General features: G+C 33.5%; 1 protein-coding gene across 5 annotated transcripts in view; it reads left to right on the forward strand.

The window, feature by feature from the left end:
- The window catches only part of PDGFC (platelet derived growth factor C), a 205,392-nt gene that overhangs the window by 93,123 nt on the left and 86,845 nt on the right, over nt 1–25,424 (forward strand). The window lies entirely within an intron of this gene.

The raw sequence follows: 25,424 nt of genomic DNA on the forward strand, positions 1-25,424 counted from the left end.
TACCCAAAGAGAATGATCTTAGAAAAGAAAACTGCATATTCCATTTTATTCCACTTTTGCCTCTTCTGAATTCTTTAGCACTTTAGTGTTCTTACCAGACATTTAGATTTTATTAAATAAAAATCTGAAGTAGTGTATTACCCTTTGCCATATTATTTCACGATTATACATACATTCCCAGATTATATTGGAATCTGTATTTTAACAACCACAATGCCTTGAACAATGCTTTACATATAGTTTTGTTCAGCTGTTATCTGATGTATCAATAGTTTTTGCAAAATGTGGGATGGAACTAAGAAGGAAGAAAGAATTTTTGTAAAAATAACCTATACGTGCATCACTTATGCCATTATAATTTCATAATTTACCTAGAATGATTTAGTTATGGTCACTTGAAGGTGCCCCTTCAAATTTGTCATCAATAATTTTTACATTAAAGGAGAATAGTGTTGAAAATGAAACCATGTCTTACATACCTAGAAAGCTAAATCATTATTAGGTGATACTGAAATTATTAACTTGAGATGTTTTGATAAATGGGCCATGCTTTTTTAGATTACATATTGCTTTTGATTGTTGAAAAGCAGACTACAGATATATTTGATTTGTTAATTGAATGTCTGTTTCTTAGCTTGTACCCTTTGAGAGGGGAGGGTATTGTGCTTAGGAACTGTGCTAGCATTTTTTGTTTTGAGGGTGTTTCAACAAATGAAAATAAGCTATTAACAGTGAGAAACACTTCAAAGTTTCATAGCTTTAATAAAGATAATCTTAACAGATAATATGAAAAATAACCTATATTTTTATACTTGAAGCATTCACTACTACAAAAGTCTTGCTAGAAATTCTCTATTATGAAGAAAGGACTGATGTTATAATCTCATATTTAAAGAAGAGTTAAGCAGAGAAATAAGAAATCTTGGCAATGAAGATTCTTAGCAATGTGTACAGTGATTAAAATTTTTATAGTCTTCTTCAGTCTTTTTCCTGTTAATACAGTATATAAACCCTGCCTTCACAGTCACGTGTAATTCTCTGTGATTCGGTTTTCTCATCTGTATGGCGGGAGATTAAATGGTCCCTATTCCAAAGCTGTGTTGGGGAGACTAGAAAGAATAAGTAATCTGATGTTTACTTCAGGATTTTTCCCCATATTTTTATGATTTAAAATTTTGTGAGAAAATGATAAGGAATAGATTTTCATCTCGGGGTTAATGGTCCCTCAGCATTTCATTTGTAATATAAAACAGTTTTCAAATTCTTTCTTAAAGTTTTCTGTGCTAAATAAATCACTTTTGAGATACATTTTATCTTCTGATTTGTCAGGTTAATATTACCTTTGCTTGTACCACAGTATTTTTTTTATAGTCTCCATATATTTATTTTTCCATTTACCTTGTTTGAATGAAGACACATCTGGTGAGACCTGGTTTTCATTGGCAGATAGAATGCATGGACTTCTTTCAGTGGCTCATCATTGTCTCCAATGATAGTCATATTCTCTCTTCAGTTCTGAAACTAGAGGGAAGGTTGATATGCTCAGACCCAGCACTTTCCCGTGACGTTAGGTATCTTCAATCTTTATTGCCTCAGATTCTGTTACTCTGATACAAAGGAGGACATGATAAATGTCTATAAATCCCACCATGCGCAGTTAACGGGGGTGTTCCCGAAGGCACACTGCTCACAGCAGTCTGCCTTCTCGCCTGCAATTCTAGGGCCTGCCGGCTCTCCTTCCTACTTGCACTATCAATTATTTTTGCTTTGCTTTCTGGTAATTGCAATATCTGACTGGCCATGCATATAAAAGGCTAGGAAGACACATAAAATGACTCTGGCCATTTTAAAAATAAGTTATCAAATAGGGGAATGTTTATTTAGTCTGGCATAAATTCAGTGTTTTTGACTGAGGATCCGGTGAAGGGGAAGGTGCAGTATCTTTCTTCCCTTTTTTTTCAGATGGACTGCATTTTTTTTGTTCCTTGAGCTCAATCATAGGTAAGCTGCTGATTTAGTCTTCATTTCACCTCCTTTGACTTTATCCTTGGTGGCAATTCTCCCTAGATTGTGTAAAATCTGTTCTGTGAGGTTCAGTTTTCAGTTGTATTTCAGTTTGTATCATTTTCCAAGGTTTGTCTTAGAAACCACTTCAAAGTCACTGTTAGTTGGAGTCTTCAACTGTATATTTAATAATAAATCTTTTAAATATTCAAATAAGTATTCATGTACAGCTATGGTCTATAATATTTTACTTTGAAAATTCTTTGAAGATGGCCATCTTTATGTTATATATTAATTTTCCTTCCTTGTTTATTATAGTTAAGACAGTTTATTAACTATGTAATACACGGGTATTCTTTGTCGTCACATTTTGTGAATATCTCATAATCTAATGTCTCCTATCACAGCTAACCATTCAAAAGGCTGATAGGTGTTGATTTTAACATGGAAGGTGCTTCATGTCTAGTATTTGGCTATGCCACACCCTGGCCAGTCTTATAAATGTCTAGAGAGCCACTATTGCAAATGATGATATATGCATATGTAATAATAAACACAAAATTTGTTATACAGTTGTAATTCATGGATAATCCTGGGCTTTGAGGGTTTTGACCAGGAGTGACTCATTGCAGACAATTTAGTAAGTCATGAAAGATCTTTACAGCACTAGGACTTCAGTATCTTTGAATTACTCCTTGACATAGAGGTCTTTTACTGAAAGCCGATGTCTTTCATTTTTTTTAAATCAAGTGACAAGAGCTATCCATTATATGCTTTCTGTAAATGTATATTAAGAGCATAATAAGTCCAAAGAATGTTTGAGGCCCATGGTGTAAAATGACAAACACACCAGCCTTGGTTCCATCTTCATGACCTGATAGCCTTTATTTCAAACGTGACCACACTTTCACAAAATTTTACAAAATCATGGTTACCTGTGCCACTATTCAATAAGTATTTTTTCTTACATTGAGAAACTTTTTTCTTAAAGTTTTTTTTACTGATTTTTTAACTTTTTATACTTTTTTTATTATTATGTTCAGTTAGCCAGCACACAGTACATCATTAGTTTTTGATGTAATGTTCAGCGATTCATTAGTTGCATGTAACACCCAGTGCTCATCACCACATGTGAACTCCTTAATACCCACCAACTGGTTACCCCATCCCCCACCCCCTCCCTTCTGTAACCCTCAGTTGAAAGAAGCTCTAAGAAATGTCCATGAAAGCAAAATATAATTTTTACATATGTAATATCTACTAAAGTGAATTATCAATTATTAAGATAAAGAACATGCCCTAAAGTACACCAAAATCATATTAAGAACCACTAGTTAATGGGGTGCCTGGGTGTCTCAGTCAGTTGAGCCTCTGACTCTTGATTTTGGCATGGGTCCTGATCTCAGGGTCATTGAGATGGAGCCCTGCATCAGTCTCCACACTCAGCGGGGAGTCTGCTTGGGATTCTATCTCTCCCTCTCCCTTTGCCCATTCCCCCACACTTGTACTCTCTTTTCCTCTCTCTCTTTCTCAATAAAATAAATAAATCTTAAAAAAAAAAAAAGAGCCACTATACCACACTTTTGGAAGCAGTGACCAGAGCAAGGAATCTGAACTGGACAGCCTGGAAGGGGCTGGCTGGCATCCTCACTTTGGGAGAGGGGAGTGACGTGAGGAGATGAGTGCTGTGGTCAAACTGTTTGTCCTCAACCTGTCCCTAGGAAGTAACTACTGATGGGTCAAAAGCCATTGGAAAATACTAACCTTGGAAGGGAAGCATTCATAATAAATAGTAAATGTTTTGCGTAGTTTTGTACATTTCGTTATGCATTATATATACTTTCAGTGTAAGACTTTTTAATGGAAGGCTAAGAGTACAGATGAACTTGGTAATTCATAGCAACCCTCAAATGCATGTGTACTTAAATGCTTATTGTGTGCGAAGCATTTTTTTTTTTTATCAAGGATCAAATCATTTGAAATTTTATATTCAGTGGCATTAACATGGAATGTTGAAAGGAAACCATAATAAGATTTATTTTGTGGCCTTAACTGATTTTCAGTCTTGTTAAGAGATAAAACTTAAACATATCCTTCAAGCCTTAAAGCTTAAACTGCAAAATGTGTGACTCTGACAGATGTGCCTCAGGAGTTCAGATGGGATGAGATCATTGTGTGCTATAGGTCTAGGGGCTTTGTTCATGAAGTCAGACTCTGGCCAGCCCTTTGAAGCCTTGAGTCAACAGGGTATTCCAATTGGAGTGCATCAAAGCGATACCACCAATAATGTTTGGTAATGTATGTGCTAGAAAAAACAAATCCTTAATCAGTTTTTTTGGGATTTGAAGATCTAATCTTGTTTACATTTCTTCCAAGCCATAGACTCATTGCTCCAGTTACCCAGAAAATCACACCTGTGGCATATTGTATTCCATATGGGTTTGTTGATGTGTGTATACAAATAAATTTCAGTATATTATTATACATAATATAAGCACGGTAAAGGTGACTATTGTGTTAAAGTGGTCCAGTTATAACCAGAGTGGACAAAACGATTATGTTTAATCTGCAATGATAAATTCAGGGTTTTCGTGATCTTATATTATGCGTAGTTTTTCTTAAGTGGTTTATTTTTGTAATCTTAGGATTTTTTTTGTTATTCTTTAATTTACTAGTTTTCTTTTTCTTTTTAAAAGTGCCATTGAATTATTAAGAACTAAAAAATTGCAGACTTATTAGAAAAGCTATTTGAGAAATAGCCCTCAGCGTTATATAATAGACAGTAGTACAAAATTATAAGTGTGGAATCAATATATCCTTGGGTGTCAACTTTATCTTTCCATGTACAACACACGAGCAGGATTTCAATGTTTATTTACAATAATCCTTAAGTATTACAGGCTAGCCTAGAAGTTTCATAAATCATCTATAGGTCCACTTAATTTGGAATAATACGTTTAAAGTAGTTTTTATTTAAGCTCCTGTCTAAAATACTTCAGCAGTATATTCTTAAGCAGCATATCTTCCTTAAAAGATGATTTTCCTGGAAACTGTTTTAATTCGTTTTCATTTGAATTTAGTATTGTAAACACAGATTATATTAATCCATAAGCAAAAACATTAGCAAAAACTGAGCAAAGATGATTGAAAGCTTTAAAAATAGCTGAAGGTCTATTTAAAATAGCTGAAGGATGAGTTCTCTTATCCATGGCCCATTTAAAAAGTAAATGTCTTCATTCATTTTATTATTTTTTTTTATTATACCTGCATCATTCCTTATCTTTGGTCAAATTTGTAAATCAGAAACTCAGAATGACACATTAACTTTTTCGTTACACTCACTGGTACCTGTGATTGCTTGTTTGTTTTGTTAATTTCCTGTCTTTGCCAGGAAAATAGTTTTAAATCGAATCCTTTTTAGATGTTCACCTATAAATTGCCTGGATTTGTTCCAGTTCCTTTTTTCTTAGTGCTAATATTTGCAAGGAATTTCTTACACCACTTCCCATCATAAGCTGATTAAAACCCCTATGTTGGCATCTGCTTAAGAGAAGTTGCTGCTGCCTACAAACCGAGCAGTTAATAGGAAGGGTGGTGGCCTTTTTCTTCCCACACTGGTGTTCTTTGCACCATCCATTATACACTAAAAAAAAGCTCCTGCTTGGAATAATTCTGTTTGCCTATTGGATTTTCCCTCCATATTTACTTTTAGTATTTTGAATCACTCAGCAGTCAGTGTTCTCTGTTATCTTTTCTCCATTACTTTTCCCTTTGTACAGTTTCTCTAATGAAATTTTCCAGCATTTTAACAAAGCACAGCTTTTTTTCATATAATGATAGCAAGGTATAATATACACATAGATTTAGCATAATTGGGTTAAATTTTGGAATACTGTGGAACATGTACTGAAGAGAAAAGTTACTTAGTTACCTTTACGAAATGGCTCTGTATTAAAAGGATTTCTTAATCTGGGTGGTGTTTAAATATCAACTGCATGGGCATTGAGCATTCTTTTGAAGCACTCACTCATTCCATATATCATTTAAAGAAGTTTGGATTAATAAACCTTGTGGAAACAACTTTGCAACATCAATGTATTTATAGATGAAGAGGATAAAAGCCATTTAAATGCAACAAGGATAACACCTTCAGGAAGATTATAGAGAGGAGTTAATTTCACAGAGAAGGCATACTCAAAAGGAAACTTTCTTAGAAGTAGAGGAAAATAATATGAGCTCATCTTTTCATTCAAGATTTAAGACAAAAACATTTTCTTAAGTTCACTTCAGCCTTGAGGTTTTAAAACACTATGAAATATTCTCTGTCTTAAACACTTCAAACTTTAGTTCTAATGAGATTCCTTTGGGTAAGATAAATGGATAAGAGGGAGGGGAGGAAAAAGAAAATCCTATTACGGTAAAAGAAGAGGAAAAAAAATAGTGGTTAATGTGTAATTAATGTGTAGAAGGAAGTGAAGGAAAGAAGAAATAGGAAGAGGCATGAAACGGGGAAGTAAGTCAATCAGTTTTGTTTAGTAGACTCTCCTAATTTATTGTAGGCTCCTGGCTAGGATTCTAGTCCTTTTAGTGACTAGATGGATGACAGGATTACAAAATCATGAACAGTTAAGACAAACAGTCTGACTATTGTATAGTTACACTTAAGCCATAGCATTTGATCGATATGAATATATTAATTCGACAAATGTATACTGCACACCTCCTTTTGGAAATACACTATTTGAGTTGTTGGGAATACAGCAACAAACTATACATGCAAGATTTTTGGGTCCAAGGAGCTTATCTTTGGAAGGGAGAGAAGGGCAATAAAGCAAACATATGTTAGGTAAGATGATTTCAGAGAGTTTTAAGTGCTAAGGGGAAACATAAAGATATGTGATGAAGAGCCCTGTGGTAAATAAAATGAAAAAAACTATCCTATTCCTGACTATAAAATTGCTACCTTTTAATTCATCTTAAAAAAAAAAAGAAAAAAGAAAAGATGTGGAAGATCTTTGTGAAGGTAGTTAAATAAAAATACTGAAACAGAAGCCGGGGAATTCCTAAAGGCTGTGGCTTAAACTGGGGTGGTGTCTCGGTGAGAGGTAGGAGAAACAAGATTTAGAACATTTTAACAATCTGATGTTTTTGAGGAATTGATTACTTTTTCCACAGGGCATTTGTTATGTTCCATACCTTTTGTTTGGGTTTTGGATGTTGTTACAAATCTGATGCTGTAATATTCCAGTTGACAGGGGCGCAGTGGGGTTGCTATTACTCCTTGATTGTTATGGGCAGTTTTATGTGGTTTCCTTTCTTTTCAGTAGCTATCTTTGTGATTGTTTTAATAGTCTTAAAAAGAAAAAAAAACATAAAATGTAAATAAATGGACAGAGGAATATCATGTTCACTGGTAGGGGAATTTCATATTACAGTTATGTAAAATGTTCCCCAAATAATTTTATAAATTAAACATAATTTCAATGAAATTCTATAAGAATTTCATGGAACTTTATCTGCTAATCTGAAAACTGATGTAGAAAAACAAATGCCATGAGTTGCCAACACGTTAAAACTTATTATAAAGACATAGTAATTAAGTGGTGTTTTTGTAAAAGAATAGGCAAATAATACAATGAAAAAGAATAAAAAGATCAGAAATTTATTCACATTTATGTACAGTAATTTGATATATGAAACAAAGAATGGGGAAAGTCTGAACTATGTAATATGTGATGTTTAGAGCATTGGCCCTCCATATGTGAAAATATAAACAAGTAAACATGACTCACACCATAAACAATTTTTTTGAACATTCAGGAATGAAATATAAAAGAATATCCTTTGACATTATAAGGTGTAGTTTCTTAAATAAGACACAAAAGACTCATAATTTGGCTATTATGTATGTGACAAAAACCATACCAGAATTAAAAAACAAAAAAGTCAGAACCAACCTTCCTTTCCTTGGTCTAATAAAAGCAGGCATGGATAGGCATATTTGGTGAAATATGTCTCCTTCCTAAGTTTATTCCTTAAGGAGTATGAGATTATCAGTGTTCATTTTAATATAGAATATATTTCACTTCAAGATATATCTGAGTAGTACACAGATACACTGTTGCCTGAAGATGACAAAACTCTATTGGGTCAAAGTGCTAGAAAACTGAACTTTTATTAAAATAAAAGATTGCTGTGTGAGCAGATTGAGTAGTCCATATTGAAGACTGCTGCAAGAACAATAGTAACTAATATGTATTGGGCTTTAACCATGTGCTGGACCATATTTTATTTAAAATTCATCTCAGTATATCAAATTGACGACATAAAATGTCATAAACAAAAGTTAAAGTCAAAATGATGGTATTTGGAATCTAACTAGCTGGTGACATGGTAATTCCATGAATAGGAATGCAAAAATAATGTAGAAGAGGGACTAGCCCTCATAAATGATCATGAGTTTGAAGTAGGATATATTGGCTTAAAGAGCCAATGAGACACTTGGGAATGTGATTGTCTGACATGGAAGAGAGTTCTGAGCTATTGCTATAGATTCAAAGAGCATATGTTTATCAAAGGTATTTATTTAAATTCAGAAAGTACTTGAGGTCACCAAAAATTTGAGAGTATGGAAAGAAGACTGAGGATAAAATCTTGGACAAGAACCAACACCAGGTATAAAGGAGGCAGGGCTACAGAATCTAAGATAGATAAGGTAGGAAAGGAAAAAGAAAGTGGTGCCAGATAACGTATTAAAAATGAAGCAATCATGGGGCACCTGGTTGGCTCAGTCAGTTGAGTGTGGGACTCTTGATTTCAGCTCAGGTTGTGATCTTGGGGTCATGAAATCAAGCCCTTTGTCAGGCTCCATGTTGTGAGTGTGGGGCCTGCTTAAGGTTCTCTCTCTTACTCTCTCCACCCCTACCCGCCTGCACACAAGTGTACCTGCTCTCTCTCTCTCTCCTTCCTAAAAAAAAAAAAAAAAAATAGAATCCATCAAAAGATTAAAAGATTAATTCATAGATGTCTTATTTTCCAATTGGTGGATGGTGGTTCATTGATAGAAAACAGTTTTAAAAACAGTCTCTGGAAACATGTGTATTGTTTACCTTTGTATTGAAAAAAGAGTTTGCTTCTAATTTTGGGAAAGATATCTTTACATGTCCTTTCCCCCCACCTGGGGTGTTTTTGTTCATTGTAAAACATTATTAGACTGTCCTCTATCAGATGCGCTGACCCATCCTTTGCATTTTCAGTGCTCGTGACAGATAATCCTCAAATAGCAATGTTTGCACAGGAATCATTTTGAGAGCCATTTATTTTTGCAGTGCTAAAATTTTATTTGACTTTAAAGTGACATATGAAAGATTTAGTTTCTAGCTCAACAATTAGTTGTACTTTAGATTTAAAAAGTACATCATTTGAAGTTCCAAAATGTTTCCCTTTCTTTTTCGTGACAGGTATGACTGTCACGAAAACCTGTAGATGTATGCTGTTGATTGTATTTAATATACCCCTTTTTTTGTCACAAAATACTTAATTTTCTCACATGACATTACTTTTTGTCAGTAAATCAAATGATTTGATCTTTTTTGTTTGAATCTAACGTTCTTTTTTTTTTTAACACTTGCATGGATTCCTAGCACTCCCATTGATTGCTTTGGGTTTATGGTTTTAATTTTAGGAGCTCTGTTTAATATAGAGAAAGTATTAAAACTAGCTATAATCACATGCTTATGAACATCAGGAGAGACAAATCATTTAAGATATGAACCTCATGAGGTTATGTTGAATATTTTTCAGTTCTCTAAACCTCCTTTAGATGACTTGCTGCTTTTCTTAAGGTAAAGCAGGGAATGGGAGAATTGATAGATAACTTCCCTTGAATTAAGTACACTTGATGTTGGCCATGATGGTAACATAGTGGCTTTCTACCACCTGCACTACCACCAACCACCACCATCTCCTGAAGCAAAAAGATATGAAAAGATTGTCAATATGGAGATTTATTATATTTTTTTTAACAGTCACTTAGTTCAAGAGGTAGAAGGGCCACCTAGCAGCATTGTTGAGAGCTTTGTAGTTCAAGCAAGTAACACTTGAATCTGTGGTGATGAGCCAGGACTTCACTGCAACAAGCTGGCCCCAGGCTTTCTGCCCTTAACTCAGCAGACAGTAAGTGAATACTTATTGACCTCATTATTTGGCATCGTTCTGAAATCTAATTCTCCTTAGAACATGTTCTGTACATGATTTACTAAAGATTTCAGCTTAATACACTTGCTAAAATATTTTATTCTTGACTAAAAGGTTAACTTTGAGTAAATAATTTTATTTAATTGCAATTTCACCCCTTTTAGGACTTTTATGATATTGGACCTTTTACACTGTAGTCTACTGTTATACTTTTTCTGGAGAGCGGGTACATGAAAAAATACGAAGGAAATCACAGTTAATGACTGTCTTTTCTATCCCACTTTTACCCTTCAATAACAAATAGAGACGTGATGATGATTCCTGTGTATTACATGACCCTGGATCCAATGACGATTTAAAAGGTACCCACTGTATACTGTTTTACCATAAATTCCCTGTACTATACCCACTGAAGGACTAAAGAAGAGAACCTACTTGTTATACAATTTTTTTTGGAAGAATTTATTTATTTATTTGACGGAGAGAGAGAGAAAGAGCACAAGCAGGGGGAGTGGCAGGCAGAGGGAGAAGCAGGCTCCCTGTTGAGCAAGGAGCCCGATGCAGGGCTCAATCCCAGAACCTGGGATCATGACCTGAGCCGAAGGCAGATGCTTCACTGACTGAGCCACCCAGGCACCCCTATAAAATTGTTAAGAAAATATTGTTTTAGTTAATATAGTTGAGTGAAATTTTTAATTACCTATATAGAACTTATACATATTTATACTATTTCTATATGTATAGTATATATAACTGCCATCTTTTTTAAACTTTCTTTACTCTCCTTTATGAACTAGAAAGTCTGGTGGAGGATTTCAATTATATTGTTCTAACAGTTTTTTAAGATCCAAAAATAACAACGTATACAATCCTTGTGTTACTGCTTTTCAACCTGACCTAACAGGTTTTTTTGCTGTTAAAAAAAAAAAAATAGTAGAGGGAAATTTCTAATGTTGTCTTAAGTATCGTCTGAAAATGAATCACTATTAATCCAGTCACAAAAGAACTTGGATCAAATGAGATATATTTTATGCTGTTTGACCCACCTACATGGCTTAGAAGAACCACCGCCTCTTTAAAAATACATGAACTCCTGCTCCTACTCATCAGGGGTACTGTTGACGGTAGCATTGAAAGAAAACAGCTTTGGGTGCCTGGATGGCTCAACTGATTAAGCACCTGCCTTCTGCTCAGGTCATGATCCTAGGGTCCTGGGTTGGAGCCCTGCATCAGGCTCCCTGCTCATCGGGGAGCCTGCTTCTCCCTCTGCCTGCCGTTCCCCCTGCTTGTGTTCTCTCTCTCTTTCTCTCTCTCTTTCTCAAATAAATAAATAAAATCTTAAAAAAAAAAAAAAGAAAATAGCTTTGTCATCAGAGCATCTTCCCTGGTGGGACCCACATTTGTTATTTTGTTGTTGGTGTTGTCTCTGTGTTCATGATGTCTTGGTCCGGTTAGAGGTTTTCTCCTTGGTGGAATGGTAATGATCAAGTCTCTTGCAGAGCATTACTGTGAGGTAGTTCGTGTGAGTGCCTAAAAGTTTCTAACCCACTATCAGTGCTCGAACATTAGCAACTGCTCTCATCATTTGCACTTAAAAACTGTTATAGTAAATAAATTCTTCTTGTTGAAATGTACAAGTGCAGTGAACTTATCTGCTGTATTCTTTTATGTATACATTTCTTGAAAACAGATCTCTAAAATTTCCTTAGGACAGATAGTACATTTTTTAGTGAATGTAAAGAATTCTTCCTTTGTTTTTAAATTACATATTTTAGATACATTTTTCCAGAAAATATTTTAAATACTTTTATACAGGTACATTGGAAGTCTATGAAATGTTGTCATTATTTTTATGTAAAAAACATACAATACGTATTGTATGTACATATATCTGCGGTTTTTTTTCCAGCTCACTCCAAAACTCAAGTTAGTCCTTCAGAATGCATTTCTTTTTTAATGCTTGATTGCTAAATCAGTTATTCTTTTACACTGATACTATCTTACCAAAATGGCACTGTTAGCCCGCCTGATTCTGGAATGAAGAACTCGTTGTTTGTTTTGCTTCATAATGGACAGGTTATTTCGGGAGAAAGTGTTCTTAACCTTGATTTCTTAGATAAAAGAGTGCATACATAGTTTTTTAGGGGCTGGATGAATACACTGAAATTGTATGCTATCGTGTGAAAACTATGAGAGTATGTCTTTAGATATATAATTTTCTGCTTTGAGCACCCATATCTTTCATCAGATTCTCAAAACTTTCTCAAGTCATTGGTTTAAAAGGATAAAAAAAATAGTTCTTGTTTTTAAATACTTGGTTCAGAAGTTTAACATACTTGAGGAATTCTGAAGCCTAGTTTTATAATTGGAGCAATTATAAAGGAACAGAGGATTATAGACATTATTTAGCAAATCATGTCAAGGTTTGTTTTTGTCTCAAAAACTTCCTACATTATTATATTCTTCTGTCCAGATCATCCTACTGGCATGCTCTTTACCATAATGGTTCTACTGTGTTCTTCCACCCTACCATAATACCTACATTCAATTCTAAATATTATTACCCTTGATACCTGTCATCTGGCACAGAAAAATTAAAGCATAAGGCTAAGTAAAACAAATTTTGATACTGGAATTGTGGTAAGGAAGGGAATCGTGAAGAGAAAAATCTCACATTTTTTGTTGCTTAGCGTATACGTGTGTTTCCAAAGTCTGGCCAAGAGAACGGAGATGTTATTTTTTAAACAGATACTTAACTTTTGATTTCAGAAAGGAATAATCATATTTTCCTTGAATATGATGCTCTTTAGATGAAATCTCGCTGTTGTTGGAAGTTTTATTTCAGAGATCATGGCAAAGCAATTCCAAATACGAATTTAACATAACTTTATTCCATGGAAATCTATCTGATGACCTGGCAACAGCTGCTGGTGTCTGTTCAGATCAATTTTTCTTAAGCCAGCGATCTTCAGAAAATAATGATAGGCCGGTAATCAAGCCATATCTCATCCTTTTGATCTACGAAATTTTCTTTCTAAATAGATTTGCAGGTGAACCAGGGGCTCTATTCCAAGGCAGTTCAGCCAGCAACAAATATTTATTGTATATTATGTGTGAGTCACCATGTTATACTTTGAGGGTTGCAATATACCAGTAAAAAGCAATGGAAACTAAACAAAACAGAAATGTAGGCAAAATCCATGATCTTTTAGAGTTCAATAAAATTACAAACAGATACTTTAAAAAACAAATAATCAAGTAAGTAAATGAATATATATGCGAGACTCACATTCATTGTGAAGGATAAGCAGTCTTTACTTTTTAGTATAGTTTCATTTTCCATTATTTTTAACCCTAATCATTAAACATATATTTTTTTAAGATTTTTTTTATTTGTCAGAGAGAGACAGAGCACAAGCAGAAAGAGTGGCAGGCAGAGGGAGAAGCAGGCTTCCTGTTGAGCAAGGAGCCCAATGTAAGACTCAATCCCAGGACCCTGGGATCATGACCTGAGTGGAAGGCAGATGCTTACCCTACTGAGCCACCCAGGCGCCCCTAAACATATTTTAAACGATCGCTTATCTTTTCTCTGTTAATGTGGAGTTTATCATTTTAAAGGAGTACCAAATTCTGGAAGAAAGTTTATAATTGGTAGTAGAATTAATGCCACCCTATTGTTCTGAGCAATGGAATGGAGCCAGAATCCAGCAAATCAGTAATAATTGGTCAAACTGTCTCCTGCTTCATTGGTAATATTAGAAACATCTCACAAGCCATTAAAAAGTAGTTAAACAGAAATGGTTTTAGGATTGCTGTTTTTGTTTTAACCTACCTTGAAATAAAGTACTGTAAACATAATAATATTACCAAGTTTGTGAAAACAAAGAAAAAGTTCTACTCAGTGGGCTAAGTTGAATAAGGATTCTAATAGGAAAACCTATACTTAAGAATTAATCAGATAGATTGTCCAGGTTGAAAGATTTTCTGGAGTCTTATGGTAGAGTGGAAAGAGAATAGGATTTAGACTCAAAAGCTCTGGATTGAAGGTTAATGTCATTTTTCATTGGGGTGGCCATATGTTCCTGTTTTCTGGGGACCATCATGGTTTCTGTCTGTTGTCCCGACACAATTAATACCACCCTCTTTTATTCTTAAAGCTGTTTTGGCTTGGACAAGAAATTATATGGTCAACCTACTATGCCAACCAACATTGTGTTCACAGTAATGAAGTTTGCATAATACATTTGGTTTTCAAGGTTGTGTGACAGCCAAAAAAAAAAAAAATATATATATATATATATATATATACACTTATATATATATATGTAAAAGAAAGTGTTTTATAACCTCAAAATCATTGTAAAAACAATAAAGAGTTGTATAAATATTACTTCATTTGGGCTGAGTGATTATGGTGACTGTATAAAAGTGAGTAGTTTTATTTTAATCAGTCATTCTTGAACAAATTGGTGTTACTTTCATTTGAGTAGTTGTGTAATAGCCTATTTTCCCAAAGTGTGTTATGTTGAAATAAAGTCACAAACCATGACTACCAGGAGTATTGAAACCTAGACTTTACTGTGATAAGGATTAAGGATATATTCTATTTAATTAAAATTTTGATGGGTTTACTAAACCCATGAGAAATGGAACCAATTATTTTGTAATATCACTAATATTCAATTCAGTTTTGAATGTTCTTCCAGTCTGTTTCTGTATCATCCTCAGGAAGTATCTATGTGTCCTCTAGAATCTTTGGAAAATGTTATTAATTTTAGTATTTTTATAAGCCATTATTAGTAATCACAAATTTTAATGTTTATCCCTTTGAATTTGATCTTAAGTACACAATTTCTCCAAGAAATTTCGTGACGTGCTTCTCCTAAACCCCATTTTATTTCAGATGATCCATTTAACCTCTGTAAAATGGCTGTACCTTAGCCTTTGAATTTCTGCCTGGGAAGCTGTTAGATGTCTTGTATTAATTTGAAACAAAATAGCACATAAATAGTTTTTATCAATAGCAAGTGAGTTTTCAACCACTTCAAGGTCTCCTTTATCAGTAGGAGGAAGAAACTCATTCTCCCTAAATCTGAGAAGCCATTAACTGAACATCAGGAGGACTACAGAAACTTGGCAAGCCAAGAGTTAGCTCACCATATGGAACTTTAAAAAATATAGCTTCTGGAACAAGATTTTTGGGGCTAATAATTACTTCTTCACAGGGTTGTTAAAAACCTTAAATAGATAATGTGTATGAAAGCATCTGGCTAGTAACTTGCAAGCTACTGTTGAGTCATATTCAATAGGTATTTGATGAGTAAATGAGCAAGCTCTGGGAAGAATGAAGAGTCAAGGGAATATATCCTACAAAATAATGCTCTTTCTTTTATTTTTTTCTATGCCAGCCAAGACCCTCTCCCTTAAAGATTGATACAAATGACCATGAATAAAAGTTCATTTGACTGATTCACATAATAATTTTTACAAGCTTTATGTGTCTTTTCAATCATTCAAATTTTTTTACTTCCAAAATCTGATTGAAGATTCTGAACCACCTAGATTAGGATGCGAGGTCACCAAAAGACTCAATTTTACTATCTCCATCTACTGGCAGGGAGGAACTATACCCAAGCATCTGGACTGGCATAGAAAAGAGGAGAAAGAACATTTAAAAGGTAAGCAAAACATATATTTCTATTTACTCTGAATTTTTAAACTTTTCTTATTGTGTACTCTAACGTACTCTCACATAGTTAAGGTTGATATAGTGAACCATATTAAAGAAGAGGATTAGTCTTACCTGATTTTTCAACATGAACTAGCACAGATTTGAATGCCTTTCATAATGGGAGTCTTTTCTGTCTTTGACTTGTAAATTTTACCTAGTCGTTCCAATGGTCCTGTGTTGTTTTTGTATTCCTAATGATCTTCAGACTGTAGTGTGCTTACTAAAATGTCTCTATTCTCATTTCTGTATTCTCTGAAATGTTAAAGGATAATTTCCCCTGGCATTTTATTTTGACTGTTGTGGTATAGAGAGAGTAGAAATGTGTTTCTCAAAGTGTAATGGATGATTCTTCTGTTTCTTAGACTTTTTTTTTTCCATCCTTTACTAATAAGTATTTTCTTTTGGCAGAAAGTACTTAATGAAAAGTTTCTTGTTAATGAGTAAAAGTTTTAATATATATTTATATCAGGTTTTGTTATGTTTTGTTTTGTTGGTATATTGCTTCCTCACCAGAAATCTTTTGTTTTGGTTGACTTGGTTTTTTTTTTGGTTGACTTTAACAAGAATGCAACATTGCAATTGTATTTTCAAGTATGATAACTGCTGTAAAATAGTTGATAGTCTTTGTAGTTGTACAGAAATAGATGTGTGTAAATTTAAATCATGTAGTTGAGATGATTAGTTGTTTTTAAGGCTTGTGATATGCACGTCTTTCTTAAAAAGCCCTGTCTCAACTTGAGAATAAGACTAAGTGCCATTTGTCAAGATAATTAGTACTGTTAAACTTGCAGTTAAATTCATTTTTTTTTCTGTTCCTTTTCTCCTGTTCTTTTGACCCCTGAGCATTTATTTCCCTATCTTTACTCCATTTTGGGGGACAGTGTTCCATTTCTGTCAGAAGAGGAATGGATGGATTCATAGGGAACATGGGTGGAGAATTTTCAACATCCAAAATTGGGTTTCAGGAACAAGAATTTTCAAGGAAATGCTATGTTCAAACAGGTCTGTTTACTTGTTGGGAGGTCATGAATGCAGCTGGTCCATTTGCTGGCTGGGGGATTACACTCATATAAACAGTGCAAATACCATAAAGAAGGACTCTCAAATCTTGTGGCATCTGACGGTGTCCAGTCTGACAGATATATCAAAGTCTTCACTGAGATCAGAAGATAGGGAAGTAGGTATTTTTGACTACAGTTGAAGAAAGTACAGATAATGTAGTGTTGAAGAATGATCACTCCTCACAAATGAAACTTCTGCTAGACTCTTTAAAGTCCAGTTCAGTCCCTATTTTGAATAAAAGTGTGTATTTTGAATCTGTTCTAACCTAGGTTCAGCATCTCTTTTTAGACCTTTTCCCTCAGGCTCTGGTTTAATTTTGAAACTATTGTCATAAAGCTAGCTGTTGCTAAAGAGTGCTGTTAATGGGCATATTCGAGCCAATTAAAAATATCTTTGCTTTGAGAAATAAAATTTAGGCAACCTATTTTCTCACAAAAGTGATGTGTTTATTATTAACTTATGGCTTTCATTTCTTTTAAAAGCCTCACGTTTATATTTTATTGATATTTTAATGTTACTTCAAGATTGACAAGAGTTGTTGAGGTGGTGTGGGGTGAGACAGTGGTGTTTTCCAGCAGGGCAGAAAGACTAGAACATTCATGAGCGTAGTTAGCCTTCGAAGGGGCATAATTAGCCTTCGAAGGGGCAGTCATGTCCCAGTATAGTTGCTCTTCATTTATTCTTGATGTCGTTATGTGGAATTATTGCCGAAACCAAAGATCTTGCTACAAATATTAACTTATAAATCTCAAATATTGTTTATGGAAACACAAACACTATTACTTACCAGCAACATTTAATAACATTTAAAACATACGATAGGAGGACATGAATTGTAAAGAAGTGATTGAGTTTATTATTTTTACTGTCTTCTGTATTATTCATAAGAGTATCATAGGCTTATGGCTTATACATTATATGCATTCACCTGTGACCATGAAATGCTAGTATTAAGTGGGAAGCAGCAGTCTCATTTTTCAGCATAAATGATTGTTGAATATATGAAGACTGAAATAAATTTATTCCTATTTTATTGTTTCTTAGGAATCATTTATTTTGCTTAATTGAAAGCTTAACCTAAAAGAGAATTTTAAAGATATTTTAAATATTCACTAAAAGCATAAACTAATGGCCTTATCTGCATGTTTTCTGTGAAAGAGTAAGTTTGTATTGATTACCTTTTCATTATTATTTTCATTGATGAATTTTAAACATCTTCCTATCAGAATGTAAGTACTGTATCTAACCATTGTGTGTTCACAAGGAAATAGGTAGCTACTTCCAAATTTGAAATTGATGGTAAACTACAATCTGAATGTTGTAAATTCTATGTCCAGTGCAGGCAGAAAATGGACAGGTGTTGAGTCTTCAAAATAGATGAGGTTCTTTAGTGAACATATTTTCTCTTAAGTAAGATTGTTTGTTATGTATTATGAATTTGTGCTTAATCACACTAGCCAGTTTTTGTCATAATAATATTATTTCATATAAATGTATTCAGTTTAAAATATTTCAGAACTTCTAATATTTTATATAAACTTTCTACATTGAATAATAGTTTTAATTCAATGAGAGTGTTGATTAAGTATTAAAAAATGCAATCAATAGCGAATCTTTAAAGAGAATGTTTATTTTGTAATGTGACTTACTCCTAATTTATTTCTATTTTACATTCTGGTTTTGGCCTTTTGGGGGTATCTAAAATAATGCACAATTTAACACAGGATAAAAAAATAACACCATTGCCTAAACATGGTTCACTATAATGGGGTGTGTATACAATCATATTCATTACTAATTGGTGTGCAATAAAAGCTTTACAGAGACTCTGTGTTTATATATACTTGGCTATTTATCCCCTGACATAATAGGTAAGATTATTGCTAGTTTATCTTTCATAATTGAGCCTTCATTTGAAAATGTTGTATCCCATTGTGTAAAATCAAAATAGGTTATTTTTACCCTTACCTTAAGGCTAGAATACCATGCTGTCAAATCTTTACCGTTCTATATCTCATGCCTCAGTACCAGAAGAATTTTATAGACCTTACTGGCTGTGTTCTTTATGATGTTAAATCAGATATTTTAGAGTATGAAAAGGGAACACTAATAATAATCACACCAGGATCACAGGACTAAATGAAGGACATCCCAGGAAAATTCAGACATGTTCACTATATAATGATTTTGGCTGCAAATGTAAAAAAAAAAAAAAAACATATATATATATATATATATACACACACACACACACACACACACACACACACATACACACACACACACACACACACACACATAACTCTAATTGGCTTAAGTAATACAAGCAATTTATTTAGTCATGTACCTGAGAAGCCCAGACATGGGATGAACTTATTGTGTTGTTTGAGCTGGGATCTAGCTCCATTTTTTGTACTATCGTTTATCTGCCTAGTTCTGTGCATTGACTTTTTCATCAGACTGGATTCTATTATAAGCTTAATGGCTACAGTAGTTCTGGATCTCACTTCTTTACCCAAAATGATCTCATTCTCAACTGTTGAAGAAAAGCCATTGGATTCTCTCTGGTTGGCCCATTGAAATTGTCCGTGAGTGAGGGGAATGGGCTTATATTGGTTTTCCAGGCATACTTCTGGGTAGGGTCAATCCAGCCCTTCTTTTCCAGTGGCTGCTTCAGAGTCGTGATGGGGATGTTGGGGATATGCTCACATATTAACTTTTCCTCGTTGCATGTGGAAGATATGCTTTGAACTTACTGAACAAAGACCCCCCATTTCTTACTATCACTTGTAGTTAGATAGGTGGCTAATGTGTGAATTCTTGTGCAAAAAGTAATGCAAAATAATTTAAACCTTTTTTTAAAGATAGTGTCAGGTCAAGGAAATGGCAAAATTTCTACAAAGCTCTTTTTTTTTTCTCTCTTAGTGAACCTGTAGAATGAAATCAAAAATTTGAAATCTCCACCTAAACATCATTGTTTCTTGCTCAATTAATTTGATCTTTGCAAAAATTAGAATCTTTGTACACATGAACAATTTTGCATTATCTTACATAGCAATCTCCTGTTCACTGACATCAGAAAATGTTGATACCTGATAATAAATTTTCTCTCATTGTATTTTAACTAGGCAGAATATTTTGGACAAAGTTTCTGCTTCACATACATACTGATTTACAGTTATCAAGGTGATTAATTTATATGGTTATCATTTCATGTAAACTTTAAAACAGCTTATGATTATCTTAAGTTTATAAAAGGTAAAGTCTGATATCAAGTGTCTTGCCTAAAATAACAGCTTTTATCATAAGTTTGTTCATATTTCAGAGTTAAGATAAAATAATGACTATAATTATGGAATTCTTGGAGTGTGGTAAAATTATGAAACATGTTTTACTTTCTTAAAATAAGCAAGCATGTTAAGAAAATGACAAATCTCAATAATGAGTACTCTGTGACCTATCACCTTCAGCTGAAATATGTATGTAGGTTATAATAGATGGACTTTGAGTGAGATATCAAATATGAATTAAGGGGTCTTAATTAGAAGGAGTATAAATTGTAAAATCTTCTTATCCTTATCATGTGCAGTCACTAGGATCTTAGGTATGGAGAATGAAACGTCGAAGTAATATGTAAAATTGTCTTCTGACATGTTCTTGCTGTGGGATATTATATATATATATTTATATATATAATTTTATATATATATATATACACACACACACTATCAATATGTATGAGGTAATGCCATGAGCAAGGCACAGAGCTATACAGGTGGTTAGCTTCTGGACTTAGGGTAAAATGCCTTTACCATTTAGGAATGAAAGTAAGGAAGGTAAACCCATACATTTATCATTAAAATATGCAGTCCTAAAGGAATGTACAATGGGAATCAAAGATGGAATTTTTTCTTTCTTTCTTTCTTTCTTTCTTTCTTTCTTTCAATTCAACTTAATTAGCATATATTGTATTACTAGTTTCAGAGGTAGAATTTAGTGATTCGTCAGTTGCATGTAACACCCAGTTCTCATTCCATCAATTGCCCTCCTTAATGCCCATCACCCAGCTACCCCATCCCCCCNCCGCCCCTCCAGCAACCCTCAGTTTGTTTCCTAGAGTTAAGTTTCTTATGGTGTGTCTCCCTCTCTGTTTTCGTCAAAGATGGAATTCTGAAAGAGGAAACATCTGAGAAGTGGGTTTTGGTAGCTGAATATTAGATACTGTATACCTAGTTTAGGAATGATATTAACATACAGTCCTAGAAGTTGTCACATTAAGAGGACAAGGCTTTGTTTTGTTTGTGATATCCCAAGTACTTGGAACAGAACGGGAAACATAGTAGGTTTCCAAAATGTAAGTTTTGACTATTCGGTTCCTTGAGGAATGAAGTGATCATCTTCTGGGATAAATTCAAGAACCTCAGTTGAGCGTATCTTAAATTATATTTGTTTTATGGTTTACTTAATATTAACAATCCCTCATTTTCTTTTCCTTAGTGAAAATGTATTGTGATTTGTAAACAGTTTGAGGTAGACAGCACTATTGATTGTTTTTATTTTATTTTGCTATAGTCATAAAGGTATGGGAATGAGAAGATTGAGCCTATCTAGTATACTGTTGTATTTTAGTGCAATATGGTATAGTATTGTACTTTAGTATGAATAGTCAGAATTTTAAATATGAAACATAAACAGGGTACTTCTATACAGATTGGAATTTATGGGGAGAGGTTTGTTTGCACTATGGAGCTCAAGTTCATCTTCTTTCTACAGCATCAAGTAGTATTAGGATGAGATTATTCTGGATTTTCTAGGCAAAAAGGTGCCAGTTCATGGAGTCAGTAAAACTGTGTGCATGTGTGTGTGTTTGTGTATCATGTGATTTTGACTATCGTTAAAATTGAAATTTGTTAATTGAGAGATGAGAGCAATACCAAAGACAACTATATAAACAAACTAATAAAATAATATAAATGATTATAGGCAAAAAGAAGAAAGAATGAGACCAAAGAATATGTATATTTAACAAGTAAGGATTTGAAAATAGAAATGTTTTTTTAAAAGCATAATTTCAAAATAATGTATACTTGGAAATAAACACGTCAGAAATCGCACAGGATGTCTGTGAAGTCTGTCAGTTTACAGGTGACATGTCGCTACTGTCTTGCCCGTGTGAAACAGGAACCAGAGTTCTTTAGAACTCTAACCAATTTTGGAGACATTCCTTTTTTACCTAATTCTTAATCCAAGGGTGCTTGGTGGCTCAGTCAGTTAAGCATGTAAATCTTGATCTCAGCTCAGGTCTTGATCTCAGGGTGACTGAGTTCAAGCCTCACACTGGGCTCTATGCTGGGTGTGGAGCCTACTTACCAAAAAAAAAAAANTAAAAAAAAAAAAAAAAAAAAAAAGAAGAAGACCTAGAAAGTGGAATGATTTCACTAAAACATTGTATGTAATTCTTAATCCTACAGCTCTTTTCTGCAACAGTCGACCTAAAATAGTATGGAGAAAGGATTTGGATTTATCCTTTTTTATGAGTTACATATTATCTAGAAACCTCTTTTTTCAGTATTCTTTATATTAATAATATATTTTCAAGTATTATAATTTTTATTTTAATTTTTTTTTATTTTTAAGTAATCTCTACACTCTGTTGGGGGCTTGAACCTATAACCCCGATCAAGAGTTGCATGCTCGGTGCGCCTGGGTGGCTCAGTTGTTAAGCATCTACCTTTGGCTCAGGGCGTGATCCCAGGGTCCTGGGATCGAGCCCTGCATCAGGCTCCCTGCCCCGCTGAAGCCTGCTTCTTCCTCTCCCATTCCCCCTGCTTGTGTTCCCTCTCTCGCTGGCTGTCTCTCTCTGTCAAATAAATAAATAAATAAATAAATAAATTATTTAATAAAAAAAAAAAAAGTTGCATACTCTACCAACTGCGTCAGCCAGGAGCCCCTCAAGTACTATAATTTTTATTGCTTGCTATTTCTCTTATTCCTACCTCCTTTCAGTCATAGTAAATGTATCTTTAAAGGGACTAATACTATGAGATGCATAGCAAATATTGTGAAATTGCTTTGACTTAATGCTAAACTAATCAAATAATATAGATATGATTCTATGTAATTGAATTATATGTATAGTCAAAAATCTTACAGTATTTACATTATTATTTTTACCAAGGTATAATTTATATATAACATTATATTAGTTCCAGGTTCACAGCATCATGATTTGATACCTATTTACACTGCAAAATGATCACCACAATAAGTCTAGTTAGCATCTGTCATCATACATAGTTGAAATTTGTGTGTGCCTTCAACAGAAACTTACTAGATATACTCTCTCAGCAAATTTGAAATATGCAGTACAGTATTAGTAACTGTAGTCATCATGTTGTATATTACATTGCATCCCCATGATTTATTTTGTAACTGGAAATTTTTGCCTTTTGGCCCCCTTTACCCATTTCACCCACCCTGGTGATCACCAGGTTGTTCTCTGTATCCATGAGCTCTTTTTTTTTTTTTTTTTTTTTTAAGATTCCACATGTGAGATCATACAGTATTTGTCTTTCTCTGTATGACTTATTTTTGTATAATGCCCTCAAGGTCTATCCATGTTGGTCCAAGTGGCATTTTTCCTTTTTATGGCTGAATAATATTCCATTGTATATATAAAGCACATTTCCTTTGTCCCTTCACCCATTGGTGGACACTTAGGCTATTTCATGTCTTGGCTGTTGTAAATAATGCTGCTGTGAACAGGAGGGGTGCAGATATCTTTTCGAGTTAGTGTTTTTATTAGTATTTACATTATTAATCTCCCTTTTCCTTTTTTTTTTTTCTTCTATTTTTGGTTCATTTTAGTTTTTAGTCCTTCTTCCTTAAGAGGGTCTGGGCAACATCATGTAAAAAGGCATATAATTATAATTTTTTAAGTCCATGTTTATATATATTTTCATTGCTCATGCTAAATTCACCATCTAAGATGAACCAAGATTTATTCTTCTTTACAATACATGGCTAAGAGCATGGTATAATATTTTAGTGATTTGACTACAAACGTGTGTTTTATTTCCTTGCTATTTTTCTCTGAGTATACTGTCCACTGGACATAGGAAAAGTATATGTTCAATAAAACCGCTACAAAATATATACTTGTCTCTTCCTCAAAATACCAGTAAAGTTATATGTTTAGAACTATGATATTTTAAACAACAAAACTATAAATGTAGTCTCTTAATTTGGTAGAACTTAATGTTTGTTGCTTCTTTTTTTTTCTGATTATAGGCCTAGTTGTTTGAGATTTACATAAAACTTTGACAATCATGTGTAAATCATATGTGTTTGGTGGCAAACCTCACTGCATTTAAAGACGAACTTTGGGGAGCAGCAATTTAACTTAAAAGGAAATTTACGATTCTTTTACCACAAAGACCTTGATGTTTGGTCTTTAAATTATGTTTAATTATAGTTTAATGGAATTGTGGATTATAAAGGGAAAAAAAGATGTAAACAAAATTTAAGTATATACATTTTAGCAATGAGCTTTTTGACTGGTTATAAAAATAGAATTCAGATCTTTTAGTAGGTATGTAGTTTTCTAGGTTGTATATGAAAAAGTAAACTGCTATATATGTAGAGTGCCTTGGATTATGTAAGGCATTTTTTTAGACAAAACGGGGCAAATAATAAATTTTAATAAACCTAATTGGAAAAATTAAATTCATTAAAAAATATTAGTTGCCAAAATGAGAAGGACTTTTGATATAAAGTGCTGCTATAAACACCTTTGAAATATGCAGGTTATTGGAAGAAAATTTAGAGGGTGGGGAACATCCCAATTTTAAAGGAAATCTTTGAAAACAGGTAATTCACTTAATGTAACAGTAAATTTTCATCATTTTTAAAAGACAAATTGTCAGTATAGAGGAAAATTTATCTAACTTGATAGATCCTTCTGTGTTTTTTGGAAATATACTGGTGCTAAGTTATGTGCATCAAAGAAGTATTGATTATTTCATATAAGTTAATATAGCCAATAGCAGTACTAAATATTAGCATCCACTGAGAGGGAACGTGTTTCTGAATAGGTTACTTGTGGCTGAGGACAAATTCAGGCACTGAGAAGAATGGCAACATTAAATTATCTAATATAAAAATTCTATAGCAGTCAATGCACATTTACTAATGTGATGATATTGCTCATAATGTGTACTATATATATTCACAGAAGCTTACATTTTTCTTTACTCTGTCTTCCTGATTATAAGTTAGACCATATAAAATAATACTTACCAGATTGATGAAACAGCCAGGTTAAAAGAATGAAAAAGCTTCTTTAAGAATCATAACTACAACTTATTAAAATTATTTTGGGTTTTTTAACAGTAAAACAGGTTATTCTTTAACCAAAATAACCTTCTAACTA

Source organism: Ailuropoda melanoleuca, chromosome 5 (genome assembly GCF_002007445.2).
Source record: "Ailuropoda melanoleuca isolate Jingjing chromosome 5, ASM200744v2, whole genome shotgun sequence".
NCBI classification, from domain to species: Eukaryota; Metazoa; Chordata; class Mammalia; order Carnivora; family Ursidae; genus Ailuropoda; species Ailuropoda melanoleuca.